Source organism: Gobio gobio (assembly GCF_949357685.1).
Source record: "Gobio gobio genome assembly, chromosome: 20".
Taxonomy (NCBI): domain Eukaryota; kingdom Metazoa; phylum Chordata; class Actinopteri; order Cypriniformes; family Gobionidae; genus Gobio; species Gobio gobio.
The window spans coordinates 32798875-32814228 of record NC_137113.1 but is presented as its reverse complement, the minus strand read 5'-3'; the positions used below and the strand labels follow the sequence as shown (position 1 = coordinate 32814228).

The 15354-nt window shown below is 38.9% G+C and overlaps 1 protein-coding gene across 5 annotated transcripts in view; it reads left to right on the top strand.

Moving 5' to 3' along the window:
- The first annotated feature begins 1059 nt into the window (after positions 1-1059).
- Positions 1060-15354, top strand: part of LOC307144178 (alanine aminotransferase 2-like) — a 63700-nt gene continuing 49405 nt past the window's right edge. For all 5 annotated transcript variants that reach the window (XM_079846266.1, XM_079846265.1, XM_079846264.1 and 2 more), the window contains exon 1: positions 1060-1215. The gene's annotated coding sequence lies outside the window, so the exon portion shown is untranslated. The remainder of the gene's footprint in view (positions 1216-15354) is intronic.

The window sequence follows — 15354 nt, the reverse complement described above, 5'->3', positions numbered from 1 at the left end:
TCTACTGTTGCCCGTCATGTGCTTCCCATTGGCTTCTTGTTCCCAGATCCGTGTGTTTTGTAAGTTTTAGTTTGGTTTTAAATAAACTTCATATTCTTCCTGCATTTGAGTCCTTGCTCCTTCTACTTTATCCAACTCTGACATTAATTGAACTAGGGATGCACGATATTATCGGCACGACATCGGAATCGGCCGATAAATGCATAAAATATAAAAATCGGCATCGGCTGATATGAAAAAATTATGCCGATATGCCTTGCCTATATGATAAACGTGTTGATACGAGCCTGCAATAACTCACGTGCAAGGACTGCTATAGTGATAAGATCATGTCAGCCGTGTGGTCATTCTTGAGGCAAAAACAAGCACATACATTGCATGTATGGTTATTTATATTGACCGTTTTTAATTACTGCCTTGAATTTGTGAATGTACAGAAGGACGTAACCGACAACATAGGGTTGCTGGGTTTTCACAACAAAACTAGCCAAAAACAATCGCGTCTCCCCGCTCTAGCGCGCGCAGCAGCCTCCACAGCAGCAGAAGCCTCCTCCAGGTCCTAGTGCCCGCCCTCTAAATGTTATATATGGGGGCGCTGTTGTTACAGTAATAAAATGAAAAGTAGACTACACAAATAAATTGAAGTTACTTTTTTTTCTGAATAAATAAAGCAGAAATGATGTCAAATCACAAACATGACACTGTTTCAAATTAAATACTTCTATATACAGTTTATTAATCTGTAATACAATTTTATGAAATGGATGATGAAAAATAATGTTTTAGAGATTAGCCTCTTCCTTGTTGTTTGTTGTTTGATTGTACAATGTTAGACCCACAGCTGTTGAAAAAGATTTGTAATAGGGTGTATGGTACAATATGTTTATGTTGATGGACTGCAGCATTTGTACATTTTGTACGAGTGCAGCACGTTCTTTTCAACCAAATGTCCTCTGGGTCATCACCACATGTCAACAAAGATCGAATGTCACCAACCCCTGAGAAGGTACAGTCCAAAGAGGCCAGTGTCCACTTGGAAATGTCTTGGAAACTTTCTTTGAATAGAACGGAATGAGAGAGGTGGGCAAAAAAAGATCTGATGTCATATATGAACACAAGGTCTTCACATTGATGGTCTTCTCACAGAAGAGAGGGAACAAGAGTGGATTAAATAACTGGAAGACAGAGATTGAAGACTTAAGGATATCAAATAAGGTACTGTGCTTTTTTTTATTATGTACTTCAACCATGAGTTGTTTTCACCTCGGTTTTTAAGGCTAATGCCATTATAGTGGCCAAAAGTAATGTCTGATGGGATATACTGCTTTTATTTTAATGACCCTACAAGTTTGATTAAACCATCAAAATATGAGGAACATTTGTATTTTTTTTTTAATTTTTAAAATGTGGGGGAAGAACAAAACATTAAACTTGGTTATGGTATTTACCTGTCAAAATGATTTAGCATGAAAGGCAAACCACAGCTGCCGGTTTTATTTTACCATGCAAAAACAAATGCCTTGAAAAACAAAGGTTACACTTCATTTTGATGGTCCCCTTTAGACAGTCTGTTGACTAAAAGTAACACTGCATTTATATGTCAACTAACTCTCATTAGAGGATTAGTTCAGTATTAGTAGACTGTTAGGGGTAGGGTTTGTAAAATAAGGGGTTAGGGTTAGTAGAATAAGTTGACAAAGTATAACGTCTGTTGGCGAACCATCATTTTAAGTGTTATCAGATATTAAGAAGACAGTCTACTAATACTCTACTAATACTTTAATGAGAGTGAGTTGACATGTAGGTATGTTACTTATAGTCAACAGAATGTCTAAAGGGAACCATTAAAAAAAGTGTTACCAAAACGGTAACACTTTATTTTGATAGTCCACTTCAGACATTCTACTAACTATAAGTAACTTTGCAACTACTACATGTCAACTTACTGTCATTAGAGTATTTGTAGACTGTCTGATTAATATTTTCTAAAACTTTATTTTGTTGGTCCCCCAACAGACATTCTACTGACTATAAGTAACTTGGCAACTACAATTCAACTTATTCTACTAACCCGAACCCTAACACCTAACCATAACCTACCAGTCTACTGACAGTCAACTAATACTCTAATGACAGTTAGTTGACATGTAGTTGCAAAGTTACTTATAGTTAGTAGAATGTTTCAAGTGAACTATCGAAATAAAGTGTAACCCAAAATCTTTAACACATTTGTAGGAATATTTGAAAAAAGATAACAGACCCATTTTTGGGTTTTGATCCACCAATTCAGAACCACTTACCTGTTTTGTGAGAGTATGATGATCTGGCAGATTTTTACACAAAATAGTTAACACAAAAAGGCTGTGATTTCCATAACGCTTATAGTCATTTTAGTAAATTTGGAAGTGAATTCAGGTTGATTGGGACATTTTCCCCAGTCATCTCAATGGTAAAAACTGTCCCATTTAACCTGAATTCACCAATTTGTTTGTTTGTGTTCCTAGCTAAACATGGACTGATAAAATGTGCACCTTAAATGCAATGAGTCACTTTGGATAAAAATCATAAAAATAAGGTAATTTCTGCAATTTGTGTGATAACACAAGTAATAATTTAATAAGCAATAATAACAATAATATTATTAAATTATGGCAATGATTACTATAACATTACATTGGTGTTTTTATATTTCACCTCATCCTTCCCTTGCACTTTGTAACAAATCCTTCCTTGCGGGGCCAAAATGACCGAAGTCCTAAAATTATACTTGTTTTTTTTTCTTTGTCCAGAAAGATAATTTTATTTCATTTTGATAATATATATATTTTTTAAATTTTTTAATTTTGATCAGTAAATAATAAATAAATAGTAATTTAAGCACATTCTTCACATTCAAAATGACAAAATGACAATTTCATGCATAACCATTTTAAATTCAGCTCAAAATATCTTACATTGGGTGTCTTTGCTGACCTCTTGTGGAAAAAAGATAATATAACTATAGATAATATGGCGCAAATGAGCTGTTCAGGTCCCTAAAGTCAGTTTTTCTTCATTATGCATTCAGATACTCATGTAGACATTATAAAATATTTTTTTGGTAATTTTAGCATTAAACTAATTAGAATTTTGAGCATTTTTAGGTTTTTCTATGTGTATTAAACTAAAGCATTCCTCGCATTCCATTTATTCCAATGGGGGTCAAACCGACCCGCGAGGGAAGGATTTGTTACTTTTTTAAATTTCAAACACAAAACTACTTATAAATTGTAAATTCAAGACAACTAAAGAGGTTTAAAATTGTATGAGATATATACATTGAAATATAAGTGCTAAGGCACATCCTATCTACACATCCTGATAGCAATTAATAATAGAAGTGGTTTAAATATTATAAAATGTATATGAATGACCAAAAAATGTCTGTCCAATCATTGCATTCGATCCAGGATTTTAACTCAAGTCGTCCTGCATAATAAATGACAGGCTATTAGACTGTGGCTGTGTCCAAAATACCCTTAAATAGGGCACTATTTGAGGGGACAGCCATTTATAGTGGTGTCCGAAACCATAGTGGACGTTATCGAGTGCACTCATTCAATCCCACAATTCACTTCAATAACGAGTGTACTAACCATATGAAAGTAGTGTCCGTGATGTCACCCATAGGATTCCGAAGAGCAGTTTTGAAGCGTAAAGTAGGGTCGAGCTGGCCGTTGCCATCTTGGCAGCACATCATCGAGCGTCACTCCCGAATAACAGAAAATGGGAAAAAAGGCGGGACATGGGTGGAGCTGAGGTGACGTGATGACTAACAGACAGCAGACAAACGGCTATCCACCTGTCACTCAAAGTGGCCATGCCCTTAATTATGCAGAACTTTAAGGCTTTATATAATGTAAACGAATGAGTTATACAAAAAAATTCACCCCCCTCACAGTTGTCATAAAGGGCAGAATTAGATATATAGACCAAAACCACAATTTGTGCCAGGCTGTAAACATGTTTTTTTGTGCTGTAAAGTTGGGCATTTTAATATGGGGCTCAATGAGATTCTGCTCCCTAGCGGCCAGTCGATGAATTGCAGTTTAAGTCACTTCCGTATTGGCTTCAAGAGAAACTGGGGGAGGTTGCCGCTTGGTACTAACTGATGTACGCTCAAAAGCTAGAGAATACCCATAATGCACTGTGAGAGTCGCGCATCGAATTAATTCCGGTGTCTGACAACAAGATGGCTCCCGCAGCTTTTCCAAACTGCTTTTCCAATGTGGCTACAGCATATAGGCCCTGTCCCAAATGGCACACTTCATTGCACACTTCATTGCTGCGTGCGCATGTCCGTTAAGTCCACGAGACCGCAGGGTGTCCCATTTGTCATTTTAGGTCTCAGAAGGGTGCTCGCGAGCACCCCCTTTGAGGTCGATATGCGCCCTCGATACGTACTTCTGCCGAACCCGTACTGGTGCGAATTACGCAGCGGACTTAATTCCCGGCAGTCAAAGCGGCATTACGTTGTGAAAGTGCGGACTCAGCGGAAGACCGTGAGGGTTTAGGGTGCCATTTGGGACAGGGCCATAGAGGGTTTCAACGGCAACATCATAAACAAACGTTACTGCGCGCCTATGTGGCCCAAACTTAACTTCCAGTAGATGTCCACAAAGTATCGATAACAACAGAGGCTGCGTTATCTTTCTTATACGTTATCATCTTTCATTTTAATTGTGCAACATTATCTTAATTTATGTTTTTATTGTTTCAGCATGTTTATTATAAATAAATTGCTGTCTGCATGTAGAGTGGGGGAAACGCCCCCCTTAGTTCATCCAAAACTGAAAATTCTGTCATTACTCACCCACATGTCGATCCAAACCTGTAAGACCTTAGAGCAGGGATTTTCAAACTGGGGCCCGGGGACCCCCAGGGGTCCTCCAGAAGGATCTAAGGGGTCCCCAGAAAATTTCAGAGAATAAAAAGACAAAGCAAAAATGGATAAAGTCTACCGAATATTCTAACGGTTTCATTTCTAAATTGTTCTCTCCTTTCTTAGAATTGTATATGTTTGCTTTGTATCTTTCTAGTGAGTTTTTCTAACCATAGTCCCCTTTATCTCGCTCACTGGGAGTGTAAGACAGTTTTCTTAACACAGTGCTGCTTACATTTATTGTGAAAGGTGCTTATACAAATAATTTTGAATTGAAAATGTTCTTCTTCGGGTTTATACATTCAACATTAATAGCCAATTTAAGTTGGGAAACAATATGTTGTATTAATAATGTCACACTTACTATTTATCTAACAGTTTAAATGTTTTTTCGTACATAAAAATAGATGGATTTTAGGAAGGGGGTCCCAAAAAGGTTCATCATATTTGGGGGTCCTTGGCATCATAAAGTTTGAAAACCCCTGCCTAAGAGAATAAAAGAAATGTCTTAATTTGTGTTCCAAAGATGAACGAAGGTCTTACGGGTTTGGAACGACATGAGGGTGAGTAATGACTAGGGTTGGGTACCGTTCACGTTTTAACCGGTACCGGTACCGGTACCCAACGATACCTTTTTTCCGGTACTTTAGGGATTTACATCAATAACTATAAATAACCTGCAAGTCATTTATAGAAGTGTGTTATTGACATTATGCCAGAGCTGCCCTGGTCTCTGTCTGCCATTGTCTGTGATGGTTGTATACTGTAATATTTACTAGATAGTAGGCTACTAGGTACTTAAATTGAATTAATAAAAACAACCATATTATTTAAATTTTTTAAATTTCATTTCTATGAAAAGATTTCCCACAAATTATGTGCTGTGTATTTTCTGGTAATCAAATGAAGACACAAGACATTAATTTAATTTATCTTTTAACTTAATTAAACCTTTTTGTCAAACAAAGTGCTGCACAACTGAGGTTTATATGGTTAAAATTAAAACATTAAAACAGAAAAAAATTAATTTATTACTTAAAAAATAAAGTTTTGATTATTATTATTACATTAGTGTCAGTATTATTATTACATTGAGACGTATCTAAATTCTACTGTACAACAGTGATGTATTTGTCAAGATAAACCGGACTTTTATTTTGACGGGTTGCCGGTCCTTTGAGTTTCTGTGTTTATGAAATGACGGTAGTTTTTCTCAAATGAAACGGTAAAATGCTCATAAAGTGACTCACAGTGGCTCTGGAGATGACGTTCGTGCGTTCATGTCCTCATATGAGACGGCAGAGATGGAAACATGCGACCGTCATAGTGATAGTGAGCGCGATAGTGAGTGAGTGAGTGAGTGAGTGTGTGTGTGTGTGTGTGGTAAACCGCGCTTCTAAAGGCCAATTTATACTTCTGCGTCGAGTGCACGCAGAGGGTACGGCGTACCCTACGCATAGACGCGTTGGATACGGCGTACCCTACGCCGTACCCTGACGCGCACCTCTCCAAAAATGTAACAACGCGTCAATTCTACGCGGACCGCAAGCGCTGTGATTGGTCTGCCAGAACCCCTCCCTCAGGTCAATAAATAAATAAAAAATCTGCGATAGGAGTGTGAGTGTGTGTGTGTGTGTGTTCAGAAATGGGATGATAGTTCCTTACGTCTGCTATAACACAATATTTTGCAGTCCAGCGATTCTTTATGGTAGTAAATAAATACATAGATCCGCTGAGTATAGTTTATTTATTTTCGCATTAAAACCAAAGATGTTAATCAGTGATTGCATATCAAGAAAAGGGACACATTAGGGTACATTTCGTGAATGAAGTCTCCGTAACAGCAATCGATTGCTCGAGCCACCGCTACTGAAAACAGCGGCCACGAGCACTGCATGATTTCACAAACGCATTCCAGCGCCAGATCGCCTTATTTAACTTTACTAATCAACTAGAGATGCTTAATTTGTATTAGATACAACAACTCAAGCTGCAAGAAAAGCCGCTCTCTCACTGCTGCTGATAATCCGACATGAATGCACACATTCTACACAACAAACTGCTTCTTCTTCGGCTGTTGTCTTGATTACACCAACATGCCCGAGGACACTGCCTACTAGCGTCTGCATGTGTAATTGCACATTGACGCAGACAACAGCGCAGAAGTATAAATGCTCACGACGGCGTCGGCTACGCGCGTAGCCTACGGCGTACACTCGACGCAGAAGTATAAATGGGCCTTAAGGCATTCATTCGCACAGAGACACGCGGGATTCGTATTTAAATGGTCTTTTTGAGGTTTAATATTCACAGACACTAGTCTATATCACCAGATGCGTTCTCAGGAACCGAAATTTGGTACCGATTGATTTAATGTGAATCGGTACTAGGTAGTACCGACCGACGTAATTCGGTCGGTGCCCTAAGTAAGTTACAGAGTTCGGTACCCAACCCTAATGGCTGTGTAAAACATATTGTACCATACACCCTGTTACAAATCTTTTTCAACAGCTGTGGGTCAAACATGAGCCATTAAAGCACACTTTGTAAACACAACACATTTGATTGTCACGTGTTGGTCATGGCATGGAAGGTGAGAGTTGAGGTAAGGATTTTTGGAAAAAGCTTTTTGATTTTTCTTACTTCATCAGAATGGTATGAAACCCTTTGGCCATGTAATGCCGTTTTCTGTACAGTAGGCCTAGCTTACGGTCTATATGGCCTAGCCTATTTAAATGCTTTCGCGCTCGCCTTTCATGCAATGCGCCGGAATAACATGTTTCTTTGTTTTATAATATAAGATTAATTTTTGGGAAACCCCATTTGAGATTGATTGGATCCCTTAAAGGAACACTCCACCGTTTTTAGAAATGGGGCTTATTCAAGTTCTTTCCCACATTTAGATATGTGGGGCAAATGCATTTTTGTCTCAGTGCATGCATTGTTTTAGTTTGGCAGGGTCCCTGCTAGCTTAGCTTAGCTTAGCATAATGAATGGAATCCTATGTTGCCAGCTAGCATGTCCCTAGTAAAAGTGATCCAAAAAACCCCCTACCTAATTACTTCTTGTGGCCTGCGTATTCACAACGAGTACAAATAGCGATGCAGATCAAGACTAGGCGATTTCCTAGGCAGATATTGACTTGGGACTATATTATGGGGAAGCACAGGCGAAGCACTGCTACTTGGGCGCAGAGATATCACGCAACACATGAAATCCCACAACTTCCGTCAACATACCGGCGTGAATAGTAGCTGGCTATTTTTCATACAGTACATGAATGGCGATGAACATGGCTGATTTTGAGAGAGACGAAGAGGGTTACTTCTTAGTCCAGAACCATACCTCTATGAACCAGAGTTTTCAGAAGAGGAGCTACGCCTGCGTGTTTTGGAAATAGAACAACTGGAGGAGGAGGTTGCGATCGCTCAACAGTCGGAGGTCATGAGGATGAGAGCCAACACGAACTGGTGGTGTGAGTGTGGGGAAAAATGTCACTCTATGCCGACTGAAATAGAGTGTCTGTGCTGTGGCGAGTGGGACAAGGAAGTTACTGCCATCGATGACCAGGCTCAACGCGTCAGATCAAGATGAGCGTGCCCGTAGTTGTGTCACAGCTACCGAGGATTTCACGGCGTTGATCCATCCTGCACTCCAAGACACTTGGTGCAGGTCACGCCGGTATGTTATACTTTTTTCCCATTTTTTGTTGCGTTGCACGCCGGTATGTTGACGGAAGTTTGGGGATTTCATGTGTTGCGTGATATCTCTGCGCCCAAGTAGCAGTGCTTCGCCTGTGCTTCACCCTAATATAGTCCCAAGTCAATATCTGCCTTGGAAATTGCCTAGTCTTAATCTGCATATCAAGTTATCTGCTATTTGTACTCGTTGTGAATACGCAGGCCACAAGAAGTAATTAGGTGTTTTTTTTAATTTTTTTTATCACTTTTACTCGGGACCATAGACCGTAAAAAAAAATATGGACGCCGCGACTTCATTGACTTCTGCTGACCATAGTTTAAGCTTTCGTAGTCCCGCACAAGGCGCTGACATCTTGGGACCGAGTCTGCGCAGTAGCGATCTCGGGACCGGAGTTGCGCAGTAGAGAGCAGGAAGTAGAGGCGCGATTATCAAGAGCCCGCCCGCACTCTCACAGACGCATAACAATTCATTATGTTGGTGTGAAATAAACAGTTATAGAAATGAAGAAATTAAAGCTAAAGCTCCAATCTCCTCCCAAAAATCCAGAAAAAGTCCGTTAGTGCCTCAGTGAAAACTTCACACAGAGAAGCCGTCAATCTCAGCCGTCAATCATGACGTCGCACCCCCCGTTTTTATAGCATCAAATAACTCACTAAAACTAAACTTATTTAAAAACGAACAATTGAAATGAAATCATCGTAATAAAAACTGCCAAAAATGACAGAAACCATCTTTAGGAAACAATTATTTGAAGTGTAATTTAATTGTTTAGTGTGTCTCGTGTCCATTCAAATACATGGAGGGGTGGGGTTTAGGAGCTATACTGGGACCGGCCACCGGGGGGCGATCGAGGCGCGGAAGCTTCAGTTTCTGACAGGAGCGCTGCAGGCTTGCTCGGGACATGCTAGCTGGCAACATAGATTCCATTCATTATGCTAAGCTAAGCTAACGGCGACCCTGCCAAACTAAAACAATGCATGCACTGAGACAAAAAAGGCATTTGCCCACATATCTAAATGTAGGAAAGAAGTTGAATAAGCCCTATTTCTAAAAACGGTGGAGTGTTCCTTTAACTGTCATCCCCCTTTTTGAGAATACACATAAAAATGCACTATCCAAACTTAAAGGGCTGTAATTCAAGAATGCTTTGGAATATAGACCAAAGTCTAAGACACTCTGCAGATTATTGCTGAAGTGTAAGCAATTCAAAATATGAAAGTATGAAAAAGTTATGGAAGTTTAAATCTGCTGTAAATGAAAAATACTGTACTTAAAGGTCCCATGGCATGGCATTTTTCTATTATTTTATAGTGTTTCCTGAGGTGTACTTATATTGTTAGTATGATTTTTACATCATAAAATGTCATAATTTAGAAAAGGCATTTTGTCTATACTGCTGTTTGCCCTGTGGCTGAATGCCCTGTTTCAAGAGGCGTGTCTGCTGTGAGACTTCAGTAAAAACGCCCACTGTTGTGATTGGCTGACATCTTTGCATTTGAAATGAGCGGAGGGGGCGTGGTTTAACGAGGTCTACGACGCACGAGCTGCTGCCAGAGAGACGGATGGACCTGAGTTCACTTCTCATCAGTTCTCTCAGCATGTCTCAGTTCAGGGTGAACTGTTGTAGTTACTAGAATATACTTCAGGTTATTAGTTTATTTCTAGTCGGAGGGGCTGTCACTCATGTCAGAAAGTTAGTAACTTTAGTAAATTATGGATCAGCGCTGACTCGAGACGCAAACCGTTTAGAACGATTCAGTCCGATTTGGTGAACTGGTTCGGTTCACTAAAAAGAACCGATTCAAACGAATGATTCGTTCGCGAACCGGACATCACGGAGACGGAGCGATTGCTAACAAAGTTATTTATAGTAACTACTGAGTTATGAGAGCGCTGTCTGTCAGCGCGAGTTTATTGTGTTTGTATCTGAGAGTTCTGAATAAACACAAGTCCCAGTCACGCCGAGTCCGTCTTCATCATTATTCTATCAACTTTGTAACACATGCAATGTACCATTACAGCGAGATGAACGAGTTAGTAAGTTTGATTAAAGCATTATTTCTAGATATGTTCCAATCATATGAAAAGCGTCAGTGACGCGCATTGAGTAACTTACACAGCGCAAACAAAGACACAACAGCAGTAATCAAATGTAATCCAGTTTATTGTGGGGAAAGCTGGCTAGCCTAGCCGGATATGCTCACGCTTACCCCCCTTCTGCTTAATCTCACGCCGCGTTTGGTGCCTCCGCTGTGGGCCAGATGCAGTACTGGGGGTCGGGGATGTTAAAGGCCGAGCTTCGGCGTGCGTGAGGTTTATCTCTAAAGATGTGGCTCTGCCGATGTTAAGCAGAAACTCCCGACTGTATGCACATTTAAGAACAGATAGACGCGACGAGGACGTACAAAAACACTGACTCACAAGATAGAAAACACGAAAACACCGCTCTGTCGGGAGAGAGAGAAGCCGCAGTGTGTGCACGAATAATAAATAATTAGCTACACATAAGAAATCACTGATCACAGATCAGAAGGAACTGAAAAAAGACTTTCATTTGTACATCCAAACACTGAGAAACTGCCAGCATTCACTCGTTCACAACCCATGATCTCTCGAGCGCTTGCATGGGCGTGCCAGATTCTCTGGGCGGAGGAAAGGGAGGTAACCGTTCCTGCTTGGACGTCAAACCAGGAGACTTCGGGATTGGCTAGTCTGGCCTGTCATTTTCTCAAAGGCAGAGAAAGACAGCCAGAACTCGGTTTTACACGGATCAACATTTCTATCCAGTTGGGGACAATATTCAGGCTAGGGGAACTCGTATTAATGTTGAAATACCTCATAAAATGAAAATTTCATGCCATGGGACCTTTAATATTTTTTATTTCATATAAAATATATATTTTACAAAAAATGTTTTACTCTAAAAGTACTATAAAATCAAAGCCATATGTCTAACCAAGTTGTGTTCCAAATTTGAATATCACAAAAATTGAAGTCCCCATTAGATTTTGTTTAGGCGCTATACCAAAAATAGCCACCGGGTGTCATTCAAATTCCATTGATTGTTTTTTTTATGCATTTTCCTGTAAATTTCTGTCCAAATATCACTTCCATCACAAAACAGTCACCAAATATGGAACCTTGAGACTCAGACCTTTCCGTTAAAATAATTGTTGCAATATGAAACATAACACCGCCCACTAGGGGAGGAGCCCGCTAGAATAATTTAGAGTACCGTTTCCATGGTAACACAATGTCCGATTTCAAAACGGTTTTCACAGGATGAATTTTGTAAGCTTTCAAATGATACCTAATTTATGATAATTACTTAAATATATGATACAAAAAAAGAGCACCAGGCGTCCCACCTGTGGGACGGTGACAGTTGCATCAAATCCCGTGCTATATGGGCACCGCCATTATGGATAAAGCGAAAGTTTTACACTCCATGATAAGGCCTATTACATACCTAATTTAAATATTTTGCGGGAAACATAAATCTGATCAGTTATCCAAATGGCGACCACTTGATGTGAACAAATGTAATTGCGCTGTGTTCTGATTGACTGATGAGCCGATCCGCTTGATCGGGTCACGATCGCATGTTAATGCCGAGTGTAAACGCAGCCAGAATAAGTTTCCTCTACAGTAGCCTAGATTATTTCTGAGAAAACAAAATATATAACAAGTAAATTACATTATAATAGACAGACAGTCTAAGAATTAGCTCACTTGTTTTCATTCACTCCTTTAAGTTAACAGTATATTAGTGGACTAAAGTAGGGAATAGTGATTGAGGGTTCAGGGAGTGATTTCGGATTCAGTCTCAGTGTCCGAATTCACTCACTCCTTCAAGTGGACTATATGGAGTAATGTAGGGAGTAGTGAATGAAGAGTATACGGGGCGATTTCGAACACAGCATGTGTCCAGGGCCGGCCCGTGGCATAGGCGGAATAGGCAAATGCTAGGGGCGCCACTCATCCATAGGGGCGCCAAAATGTATTACCGATACTATTTTATTACTATTAATTTGAAATATTACCAATTAAAGCGCAACAAAAAAAACGCAAATAAGTCCCCGCCTCTTCCCGGTCCGCCTCATCAATCTCCCCCCGCCGAGCTACTTGAAGTGCGTCAGAAATATAACGTGCGATCAATTTGTTGTGTTGCGTCGCCTCTCGCCGCATCCAACGCAGACAGGATTGCTTTCATTTTTTAGGGTGCTTGGCCGCTCGCGCCAGGTGTTGACACAGTTAAAGTTGCCTGAATATTTATGACGGATGGCCGAATTGAAGTGTCAAAAAAGACAGAAGCCCTCTGATGCACGGAAGATAAGGGATACACTGCTCTTCTTACTTAGTATTTGTGTCTTGTTTCTAGTCTAAATATCTAAAAATTCTTAAATCAAGGTGCATTTACTAGATAAGTAAAATGACAGAAGATATTTTTCTTGTTTTCTTGAAAATAAAATCAAAATGAAGTGAGTTTTTGCTTAAAACAAGCAAAATTATCTGCCAATGGAGTGAGAAAAATAATCTTGTTTCTGATTGAAATCTTGTTTCTGTCCCAAACAGAAATAAGATTATTTTTCTCACTCCATTGGCAGATAATTTTGCTTGTTTTAAGCAAAAACTCACTTAATTTTGATTTTATTTTCAAGAAAACAAGAAAAATATCTTCTGTCATTTTACTCATCTAGTAAATGCACCTTGATTTAAGAATTTTTAGATATTTAGACTAGAAACAAGAAAAAGATTCTAAATAAGAAGAGCATTTTTTGCAGTGTAAAGACAGAAGTAAAGTGATGTAGGCAAATTAATGAACAGTTTATTTAATTGCATAGTAGTAAAATACTAATGTTTGCTAATTAATTCCAGTTATTTTTAAACTTTATGCAAGCAGCTGTTCTGGGTTCTCCAGAGGCCACAGCCAGTGTGATTTTGTAAAAAATAAATAATATAAAAATATTAAACGCATGTAATATCACTTTTTTGAATAGCCTAATGTTTTTACTCTGCAGTTGTGCAGTTTTAAGGGGGTGTATAGAAATTTTAAAATGTATTTGCCGAAATTAGTAATGATATTTATATACAGGTTTACAGGGAGTGCAGAATTATTAGGTACGTTGATTTTCTGATCATATTTTTTTTTCACATTTGACCAATTCCAAACCACAGTAATCCTAATAACTACTATTGATTTAGTATTTAATAATGTATAAGTGATATATAATTGTTCATGAAGGCTGGAAATGAAAAACACCTTATATTCAGGTGTGCAGAATTATTAGGCATGTTTTCTTTTACAGATAAATTGAGCCAAAAAAGAGATTTAACTCAGACTGAAAAGTCAAAAAGTATTAAATGCCCATGAGAAGGATGCAATACTAATGCAATACTAGACATTGCAGTTAAGGCATGACCATTGGACAGTGAAATGCTCGTTGGGTCAGCAGGGTCAGACAAAAACATGTGGTGAAGAAAAGACACCTGTTAACTGCAAAATAATTAAGAATTAAGGTGAAGAATTAAGGGTGAAACCATCAGGAACCCTTTAGTCTCCAGCGCCACCATTTTCCAGAGCTGCAACCTACCTGGAGTCTCCAGAAGTGCAAGGTGTCAGGATCTCAGAGACTTCAGTTAGGTAAAGAATCCTAAAAAATGACCCCCACTAAATAAGAATCATAAGCTGAAGTGTTGTAAAATACATGAAGAAGGTTTTTTTATAGGCTTTATGGACAGATAGGTTGAGAGTGACTCTTGAAGGACCAGCACCACATCCTCTAGTACCACTGTTTGAAGAATTCATCTTCCAGAATCTGGCAGTACGTTTTGGGAGTTCATTTTAGTCCATCCTGAAGTCCGTTTTGCAGAGATGGACTAAAAATGAACTCCCAAAACGTACTGCCAGATTCTGGAAGATGAATTCTTCAAACAGTGGTACTAGAGGATGTGGTGCTGGTCCTTCAAGAGTCACTCTCAACCTATCTGTCCATAAAGCCTATAAAAAAACCTTCTTTGTGTATTTTACAACACTTCAGCTTGTGATTCTTATCTAGTGGGGGTCATTTTTTAGGATTCTTTACCTAACTGAAGTCTCTGAGATCCTGACACCTTGCACTTCTGGAGACTCCAGGTAGGTTGCAGCTCTGGAAAATGGTGGCGCTGGAGACTAAAGGGTTCCTGATGGTTTCACCCTTAATTCTTCACCTTAATTCTTAATTCTTTTGCAGTTAACAGGTGTCTTTTCTTCACCACCTGTTTTTGTCAGATCCTGCTGACCCAACAAGCATTTCACTGTCCAATGGTCATGCCTTAACTGCAATGTCTAGTATTGCATTAGTATTGCATCCTTCTCATGGGCATTTAATACTTTTTGACTTTTCAGTCTGAGTTAAATCTCTTTTTTGGCTCAATTTATCTGTAAAAGAAAACATGCCTAATAATTCTGCACACCTGAATATAAGGTGATTTTCATTTCCAGCCTTCATGAACAATTATACATCACTTATACATTATTAAATACTAAATCAATAGTAGTTATTAGGATTACTGTGGTTTGGAATTGGTCAAATGTGCCTGGAAAAAAAATATGATTAGAAAATCAACATGCCTAATAATTCTGCACTCCCTGTATTTAAAATAGCAGCATTTTATGTAAAATTCACATTAAATATCAAAATTTCTCAGTTTAATTCCTGGTGAAAACATGAATGCTCATAGTTTAGTGG